At 47.8% G+C, this 9,456-nt stretch overlaps 1 protein-coding gene across 3 annotated transcripts in view; it reads left to right on the top strand.

Moving 5' to 3' along the window:
* The first annotated feature begins 1,514 nt into the window (after nucleotides 1-1,514).
* Dnajb6 (DnaJ heat shock protein family (Hsp40) member B6) overlaps nucleotides 1,515-9,456 on the top strand; it is a 58,318-nt gene continuing 50,376 nt past the window's right edge. Inside the window, exon 1 of one of the 3 annotated variants that reach the window (XM_047560681.1) lies at nucleotides 1,515-1,660. The gene's annotated coding sequence lies outside the window, so the exon portion shown is untranslated. The remainder of the gene's footprint in view (nucleotides 1,661-9,456) is intronic. The other 2 variants (XM_047560679.1, XM_047560682.1) reach the window with 2 other exon arrangements.

Genomic DNA, 9,456 nt, shown 5'->3' with positions numbered 1-9,456 from the left:
TCTAGCAATGGAGCCATTAATCCAGGGTTCCAGTTGCCTAAGATGAACAAAGTGTAGGGGTGAGAAATCTGTAGCTGGACTTGTCAAAGGACAAAAGTCTACCTCAGTGTAACAACCTCTATTAGCTCCACTTGTGATTCTTTTTTTTTCCCCCCGGTACTGGGGATACAAACTCAGGGCCTTGTGCTTGAGAGGCAAGCACTCTACCAGCTGAGCCATCTCCCCAGCCCTCGCTTGTGATTCTTTAATTTGGCTACCGTTGACTCTTGAGATTTAGGTGTTCCAATGGCCTACAGAGGAAGTTGTAGCACAAAAGCCACTGGCTCGCAGCAACTCTGGAGGCAGAGGGAGGAGGAACCCAAGTTTGAGGTCAGCTTTAGCAATTTAGCGAGATATTCAGCAATTTAAGGAGACCCTGTCTGTCTGTCTGTCTCTCTTTTTGGTTCTGGGAATTGAACTAAGACTCTTCTGCAAGCCAGGCAAGCAGTCTACCACTGAGCTGTGTCTCCAGAGAAACCCTTTCTCAAAGAGAAAACATAGGAATAGGGCATTTCAATGTTGAGTTCCCCCTAAACCATGTCTGGGAGACTGAACAGTAGAAAAACATTTGATTGGTTTGATGACATCAGGTTACTTTAGGTTACCTTTCTGTGTAAGGATTAAGGCAGAGGAAACTTTATTATCATGTCAATTGAAACTGGCCTGTTGGGAAAATTTCAGTGTTTGATCCCCCCATATTGGGGGCAGTGAGTCACATCCTCAGCCCTCTGCACTGGGTGTGTGTGTGTGTGTGTGTGTGGGTGTGTGCAGGTACATACAGCACACCAGGTGCTGAACCCTGGGGAACTCTATCACTGAGCCACATCCTCAGCCCTCTGCACTGGGGGTGTGTGTGTGTGTGTGTGTGGGTGTGTGCAGGTACATACAGCGCACCAGGCGCTGAACCCTGGGGAACTCTATCACTGAGCCACATCCTCAGCCCTCTGCACTGGGTGTGTGTGGGTGTGTGCAGGTACATACAGCGCACCAGGCGCTGAACCCCGGGGATCTCTGCCACTGAGCCATATCCTCAGCCTTTTTTTAAATTTTGAGACAGGGCCTCGCTAAGTAGCTGAGGCTGGTCTCGCACTTGCATCCTCCCGCCCCTGCCTCCCGGCCGCCCCAGCCCAGGCTGGCCTGCACCCCACGCTCCTGCTCAGCCCCCGGTTGGCGTCCCCGCCGCAGGCCGCACCCGCTTCCCCTGGCTTTTCGGCCGGGCCGCTGCCGGTGCAGGGGCTCCGTCCGACTCAGGCGTCTCGCAGTTTTGGAAGAACAGGTCTTGGAAATGAGCCCTGGGCGCCGACGAACCAGCCCCGGCGCACGAACTCGTCACGTGCACAGGGAGACCAGCAGCACCGCCCAGGCCCGCGCGGCTCGGAACCTTCGCGAAGGCGGGGACGACGCGGCCACCCGCCCCGCGGTGCGTGCGCGTGCGCGGCGTCAGGGTCGGGCGGAAGTCGACGTCGCCGCGCCGCCGCCGCGTGACGCACTTCCTGTTTGTTGTTGGAGAAAGGAGAGAAAGGAAAGCGCGAGGAGCCGCTGCCGCCGCCACCAGCGCAGCCGTGCCGGACCGCGAGCACCCGGCCGCCCGCCCCGTCCCGTCCCGTCCGCCGCGTCCTCGGTGAGCCGCGTCCGGGCCGGCGTCTAGGTCTCGGCTGTGGTTGGGGTCGGGGCCGGGCTCGAGCCTGGGGTCTGGGCCTGGGTTGTGGTCGGGGCTGGGGCCGGATCCGGGGTCTGGTCTGGGCCTCGGCCTGGCTTGTGGTTGTGGCCGGCTCGGGGTCCGGTTCCCGGGGCCGGGGCGGGTTTGGGGTCCGGCCGAGTTCTGGACCGGGCTCGGGCTGGACCGGCTCTGGACCGGCGCGCGGGTCGGGCCGGGCTTTGGCCAGGGGAGGGTCCGGGCTGGGTTCTGACCGGAGGTCCCGTCCCGTCCGGTCCGGACCGGGACCGGCTCCGGGGCTCGGGTTGCGCCCGGTTCGCGCCCGCGCCGCGCGCCGCACGCCGGGGAGGCGGTTGGGCCGGGCTGTCCGCGCGGGCGCCGGGGCCGGCGGCGCCCGGGCCGTGCGACCGACCCTCGTGGTGGGCGGCCGGGCGGCCGGCGGCCGCCGAGGGGCGGGGTGGGAGCGCCGGGCGGCTTCCAGAACTCTCCAGGGCCGCTGCGGAGTCGCCGGCCGCCGGCCCAGACCGCCGCCGGAGTTTATGTAACTAAGTTTATGTAACTTAGTTTGCGTTAACGCGCGTCCGCCGCCTCACGTGGTCCCGCGGTGTGCGAGGTGGGCTGCCTGGCGCCGGGCGAGCTGTGGGACCAGGGCCTGGGGCGGGAACAGGAACCCAGCCGCCTCCCGGGGAGGCCTCGCGCGGGCGGGGAGTAGGCCCAGCGGCGCCCTTGGTGTTTTCCACGTTTTTATTTAAACCGGGGGTTTCTTTTAAGATTTTCTTCCTAAAATACCTTATTTTTATTTTCTGTTCTGCGCATGGAACCAAGGCCTCGCGCATGCTGGACTAGCGCTCCGCCACTGAGCCACACCCCCAGCCCTATGGCTGCAATATTTTAAAGCAGCAGATTTAGTAGAAAAGTTAGACTAAGTGACCCTCCGCCCGCCCCGAAAAAAGGGAAGGGTTAACTGCAAATTCAGTGTTTGACCTTTGGTAGCTACTTGTTCTTGAGGTTAGTTTCGTTTTTTTTAATCTTATATCCGCGATTTAGTGGTGTTCGAAAGGAATTGTGTACTTTTCCCCTAATGCTGCTCCCTTGTTCTTTTTGGGACATTTATTTGCTCCAGCCTGTGTTCTTATTTCCACCACTGGGGGAGCCAGGAGCTCCAGTGGGGTTCATGCTGCCTTTTTATTTATGTACACTAAAGAGCTGTGGGTTTTTTGATTATGCATAATGTGAAATTTGGAGAATGAGTTGCTTCTGGTGTAGTTTGTATGGCGTGGGTGACTTGGCAGGAAGTGGGAGAACTAACGCGTTGAGGTGGGTGTTTGAAGTTTGTGTTGTGGCATGGTGGAAGATGAGAACACTGGTCACTTCAGAGCTCTGAGCGCTTTAAAAAAGATCTGAGATTAATTCAGTACTCTTTGAAACTTCAGTTTTTAAAGATATTTCGTAATAAATATCAAGGTGTTTAGATTCAAGAGGTATTGCTCGCTGGACATGGTGGTGCATGCCTGTAATCCAAAAGACTTGGGAGGCTGAGGCATGAGGATCAGTAGTTCAAAGCCAGCCTCTGCAATTTAGTCTCTAAGCCACTCAGTCGCTAAATAAAATACAAAATAGGGTTGGGGATGCGGCTCAGTGGTCAACTCCCCCTGAGTTTAATCCCCATGCCAATTAAAAAAAAGAGGTATTGCTGACTGCAGGACATGCAGGACAGACTTAACCGGAGTTCTGGGGGGGCGGGGGATGTTGTTCCATACAGTGAAGTCTAAATTATGAATGTGGGATTATTGTGTGCTGTAATACCTACAACTAAGAGGCATGTGTTAGCTTTCCCCTTTAAGCTGTCCCATTATTTAAGTGGTAGGATCAAGGACATAATCATTTTCTCTTGTGATCTTCTTTTGGGACAGTTTCAAGCAAATAGGCAATTGTGCCCATAACCACTACTGACAGCTTTCTTTTTTGTGGTTCTAGGGATCAAACCCAGGGCCTCATGAATTCCAGGCAAGAGCTCCACCCCTGAGCTACATCTCCAGCCCTTTTCATTTTTTATTTTGAGACAAACTTACACTAAGTTGCTGAGGCTAGCCTGGAGCTTAGATCCTCCTGCCTCAGTCTGCCAGCCGGCTGGATTACAGGCATGTGCCACCACACCTGGCTTATCTTTCACAGTTTTAAGGAGGCACTTAAAACACTTCCACTGGAGTCTAGCTGGTGTGACAGCACACATGCATGCCACTTTCCATGTCACTGTTGATCTGGTAAGGTCACCTGTATTGGCTAATGTTTACAGATGAAGACACTTTTACACCATTTTTGATGTCTGTTAAGGAGTAAGTGAACATAATCAGTCTTCATACTTGATGTTTTAACACGATTAAAAAAAACTTTATGGTTGGGGTTGTAGTTCAGTGATAGAGCACCTACCTAGTATGTGTGCTGTACTGCATTAGTTCCTCAGCATCACATGAAAATAAAAAATAAAAGTATTGTCTATTCACAACTTAAAAAAAAAATTGAAACAAACTTTAGAGAACTGGGTGTGGTGGCACACATGGGAGGCTGAGGCAGGAGGATTGCAAATTCAAAGCCAGCCTCAGCAATTTAGGAAGACTCTGCAACTTGGCGAGACTCTGTCCCAAAAAAAAAGGGCTGAAGATGTGACTCAGTGGTTAAGTGTGTCTGGCTCAATCCCTGGTATAAAAAAACAAAACAAACTTTTATGAACTTTCCCACTTCATTGGAAATGATTTTGTTGAAAATTTGGTGTGAATCCTTCCAGGACACCATCTAGTGGCAAAGGGCTGGTAGCTGCAGGCCCCTTAGTGAATAGAATGGATCAGTGGCAAAACTGAACAAATGCTGTAGGATTTCAGAGTGAACTTGACTTCAGACAGCTGAGATTGAACAAAAAAGTGAAACTGGCCAAAAGAAGATGATAAAAATGATGCTGTAGGAATGGAAAGACAAGGATCAAGCCACCTGCAGAAAATGTTGCACTGGGCAAATAAGCCTGTGAAATTGGACTCATTGTTTTGTTTTTGGTACTGGGGCTTCTTTACTTTTGAGCTACATGCCCAGCCTTTTTTGAGGTAGGGTTTTACTAAATTGCTGAGGCTGGCCAGGATCTTGTGTTTCTCCTGCTTCACCCTCCCAAATTACTGGGATTACAGTTGTACACAACTGCATCTACTTTTTTTTTTTTTTTTTTTTTGTATAGGGGATTGGACCCAAGGGTATGTAACCATTGAGCCTACATCCCCAGCTCTTTTTAATTTTGAGACAGGGTCTTGCCAAATTGCTGAGACTGGCTTCAAACTTGGGATCCACTTGCCTAAGCCTCCTGAGTTGCTGGATTACAGGTTGTTCCTACAATTTCTGGCTTCAGAAACTGATCAGATGTTTGTCAGAAACTTCATACTTGACTCCTTTTGTGTTAGTGTCCTACCTAAGAAATAATTTTTAAAATAATTTTTTTAAGGTTTGGAAAATTGAGTTTTGTAAATATTAAAAGTATTCAGACCAGGTACACTGGTGCATGCCTGTAATCCCAGGGATTATAGGCTGAGGCAGGTGTGTCAAAGCCTGCCAGTTTAGTGAGGCTCTGACGGGGGAGTAGGGGAGCTGTAACTCAGTGATAAAGTGCCCCTGGGTTCAATCCCTGGCACCAAAAAAGTATTTGGATTCCGGAGGATCATAGTACCTATCAAAGAGGAGACAGGTTCAGTTTATTTATACCCCTCCTGTGTATTGAGAAGCTATACTTTATTTGGCCAGAGCTTGGTTTTCTCTTAAAATTGTTACCTTATCTAAAATTCACAAGGACCTTTTGGCTATTCTAAATAAACAAGAGTGACTATTGCTCTGGCTGCCAGACTGTTGAGCTATTTGCATATTAAAGCTCTCCAGGCATTTTAGGAATCTTCAGCTGCAGTTGAAAAAATCATTTGTCTTTGGAAGGGTGATTTCCTCACACTGCATGATTTTTGGCCCCTGTGAAACTTCTACCACCACAAGCATATAAAAAGTCTGTTTGAATTTGTGTTGTCCATAATCTCACAGGTTTTCTCGGTGTGTGCCCCAATAATTCTTTCCTTCCTTTTGTCACAATCCTCCAGGGTAGACCTTGAATTTGAAGGCCATCCTTTGTACCTAGACAGAAATGTCCAGAGTGCTCAGGAGATGACTTGGAGTTGGTCACACCTTTAAGTGTATCATAGGTGATGACTGCCATTTAAAAGAACAGCCTTGGATCTGGAGTCATGGCAGAAGCTTACTCTGTGTGTGCCAGAAATATCTTGGGACATTCTGGATACAGGTGTAATGCATTAGTAGATCTGTGATGAGGAGTAATGATTCACTACTGTGGCATCCTCCCCCCCTTTTCTTACCTGTTTTATTCTGGGAATTCATGAGATGATGAAATGTCATTTAGGAAAGGTGTCCAGATTTATGATCTTTTCATTTAAAATTCCCTTAAGCAAATTTTACTGCACTAAATTTGTTTGCCACAACATGAATTGAACTCCTTTAAATAAATATTTTAATTACCCATTTATAGGCTAATAGAAGAAATAGGTATATTAATTTGCTATATTTTGTTTTTGTACTGGGGATTGAACCCCGGGGGTGCTTAACGACTGAGCCACATTCCAGGCCCTTTTTGTTATTTTGAGACAGGGTCTTTCCTTGTTTCCCTGCTGCCTTGAACTAGAAATCCTTCTGCCTCAGGTCCCCCCTCTAAGCTCCCTCCCACAAGCTGGGATTACAAGTTTGTGCTGCCAACTGAGCCTGGCCCTACTGGAACATATAGGCAGGGGGATCCCACCTTCAAGGCCAGCTTGAGCAAAAAGACAAGGCCCTGTCTAAAACATAATGAAAAGGACTGGGGCTGCAGCTTAGTCATAGAGTGCCCCTCGGTTCAGTCCTCGTACTGCAAAACACCCCCGCCCCGGAAGTGTTCTAGGTGGGATAGGAGTATATAGCTTGGAGGAGGAGCAATTGCCTTGCATGTGCAAGGCCTGCATTTCACCCCCAGCATATTGGGTGTGGGGGGGAATCTAGTAACAAGACTTAAAAATGTGACTTTTTTGAAGGGTACCTTAGGATTGACCCAGAGTACTTTACCATTGAGCTGTATTCTCAGCCCTTTTTATTTTGAGACAGGATCTTCCTATTGCTGAGGCTAGCTTTGAAATTCGGATCCTCCTGCCTCAGCCTCTATAGTTGATGGATTATAGGTGTGCACCACCATGCCAGCTGAGGTAAATCTAAGTAATAGTGGTTTACTCACCTGTAGAGTAATTGTGGAAGATAAGGTAGTTAACTTTGGGAAGAGAATTTCTGCTTGGGGGATTGAGGAAAAAGATGTAAAGCACAACAGTAGAGGAATGGGTAACCACCAGCCTTCTCTCCCAGGAAGATGATCTTCTGTGACATGAGGTACACAGTGCTAACAGGTCCTAGTCCCAGCACCTCCAGTTTCATTTTTTTATATTTGTAAGGTATATCTGGAGAAGGAGAGAATACTGAATGTGTAGGACTGGGCCCTTGGCTTAGAAATGAGATCATAAATATTTTCTGGATAAAGAAAAGTTTAATATTAAGGGACCAGCTGAATTGAAAGGAGAGAGTTTCTTAGCTGCAGTTTCTCCTTGGATAACTAAAGCAGGTGTTTTTTGTTTTTGTTTTTGTTTTCCTGATTGGTAGAACTTTTAAAATGTAAGGTAAGAAGTAGGTAAGAATTGCTGGTTTTAGTATTTGTCATCCATTTGGTTGTTGGGTCATCATACAGATTACCTGGCAAGTACAGTGCATTGAATGCAGGCTTCTCTTTGGGCTCGGTCTAGATTCAAATAGGATAAAACTTGTTCTCTTAACAGTATCTAGCATATATTGGGTATGCAGTGCCATTTTAAAATTTCACTAATTTGGATTGGTTAGTCTTAATTTCATCCAAAGTGGATAAGTATCTTTGGATTCATATTGAATCAGTCATGGGGATGCTTGTTTGAAGGGCAGATTGGTGAATTTACATCCTACCTGGTGCAACAGCATTATGGATTAGGATATACTCGTCTTTCTTGGACAAGTTCCTTCTGCATACTCCAGCAACAATCTGCTATCTATTTAGTATTTATTGGTATTGGGGATTGAACCCAGGGACGCTACCACTCAGCAAATGTCTCTAGTCCCTTTAAAATTATTTAAAAAATTTTTTTTTTTTTTTTTTTTTTTTGTGGTACTGGGGATCGAACTCAGGGCCTTGTGCTTGCGAGGCAAGCACTCTACCTGTTGAGCTATCTCCCCAGCCCTTAAAAAAATTTTGAGATATGGTCTCTCTAGTTACTTGATGCTAGCCTTGAATTTGGGATCTTCCTTCCTCAGCCTCCCTATTGACTGGGATTACAAGTATGCGCCATGCGCCACTATGCTTGATCAAACTGCTGTCTTTATTTATGTTTCTCGGTTCTCAGGAGTTCATTCTTGGCAGTTTATTGTTGATTTAGTTCAGAGTTTTAGGTGCATGAAGTCATCGTATAAAAGCACTATCAACTTAACCCGTTTTGCTGGGCTGCAGATGTAGCTCAGTGGTAGAGGGCTTGCCTAGCATGTGTGAGCAAGGCCCTGGTTTTGATCCCCAATGTTGCAAAAAATAAAACTTAGGTTTGCACCTCCTCCCCAGCAGTAGCAGTGCGACAGCTGTTGGGCATCCCTATCTTAAAGTGAATGCTGGGTGGGCTGGGGTTGTGGCTCAGGGGTGGAGTGCTTGCCTAGCACGTGTGAGGCACTGGGTTTGATCTTAGTGCCACATAAAAAAAATAAAAGCATGCTGTCCATCTGCAACAACAAAAATAAAAAAAGTTGGAAGACAGACAATTTGGCATGTAGTAATCTCAGTAAATCCTTCATACAATTGGTTAAAAAGAAAGACCAACATTTAGGTGGAAAAATGGGCAAGGACGTAGATAAGCAGGTCTTGGGAAACAAGGCTGTAGATGGTTCTTGAACCTAAAAAGGTATTTAACTGTAGAAGAACACGACAATGAGAGAAACGGCCTAGTGGTGCAGCCAGCAATTCCAGTGACTCAGGAAGTGAGGCAGGAGGGTCCCAAGTTCCAGGCCAGCCTGGGCAACTCGGTGAAACCCCCAGAAAGTCAACCAGGCCCTGTCTCAAAATGTAGGGGGTGTCCAGGCGTGGTGACACAAGCCTGTAATCCCAGCGGCTGGGAAGGCTGAGGCAGGAGCATTGCAAGTTCAGAGCCAGTCTCAGCACCTTAGCAAGGCACTTAGTAACTCAGCAGGACCCTGTATCTAATAAAATATATTAAAAAAGGGGCAGGGAATGTGGCTCAGTGGTTAGCTACCCCTGGGTCCAATTCCCAGTGCCCAAAAAAAAAAAAATTAAAGCCGGGGTGTTGGAGATTTAGTTTAGTGGTAAAGCTAGGGTTCTTAATCCCTAGTACCAAAAGTAACAACAAAAAACTGAGCCATTAGGCTTCACTTAGTAGGATGTTTGAGGATTGCTTGAGGACTGGGAAAACCTGAGGCTGATAATAGTGATCAGAATGTAAACTGGTGCCACTTCTGTAGCAGATCTGTCTTGTTTTTCCCTGGGGGTTGAACCCAGGGGCCCTTTTAACAGTGAACTACATCCCGATCCCTTTATTTTTAAAAATTTTGAGACAGGGTCTGGCTAAGTTTCCAAGACTGGTCTCAAACTGGATTACAGGCTTGCATTATTACTGCCCCAGCTT

This window comes from Sciurus carolinensis, chromosome 8 (assembly GCF_902686445.1).
Source record: "Sciurus carolinensis chromosome 8, mSciCar1.2, whole genome shotgun sequence".
Taxonomy (NCBI): domain Eukaryota; kingdom Metazoa; phylum Chordata; class Mammalia; order Rodentia; family Sciuridae; genus Sciurus; species Sciurus carolinensis.
The sequence above is the reverse complement of the archived record's forward strand: the minus strand, read 5'-3'. Positions and strand labels throughout refer to the sequence as shown.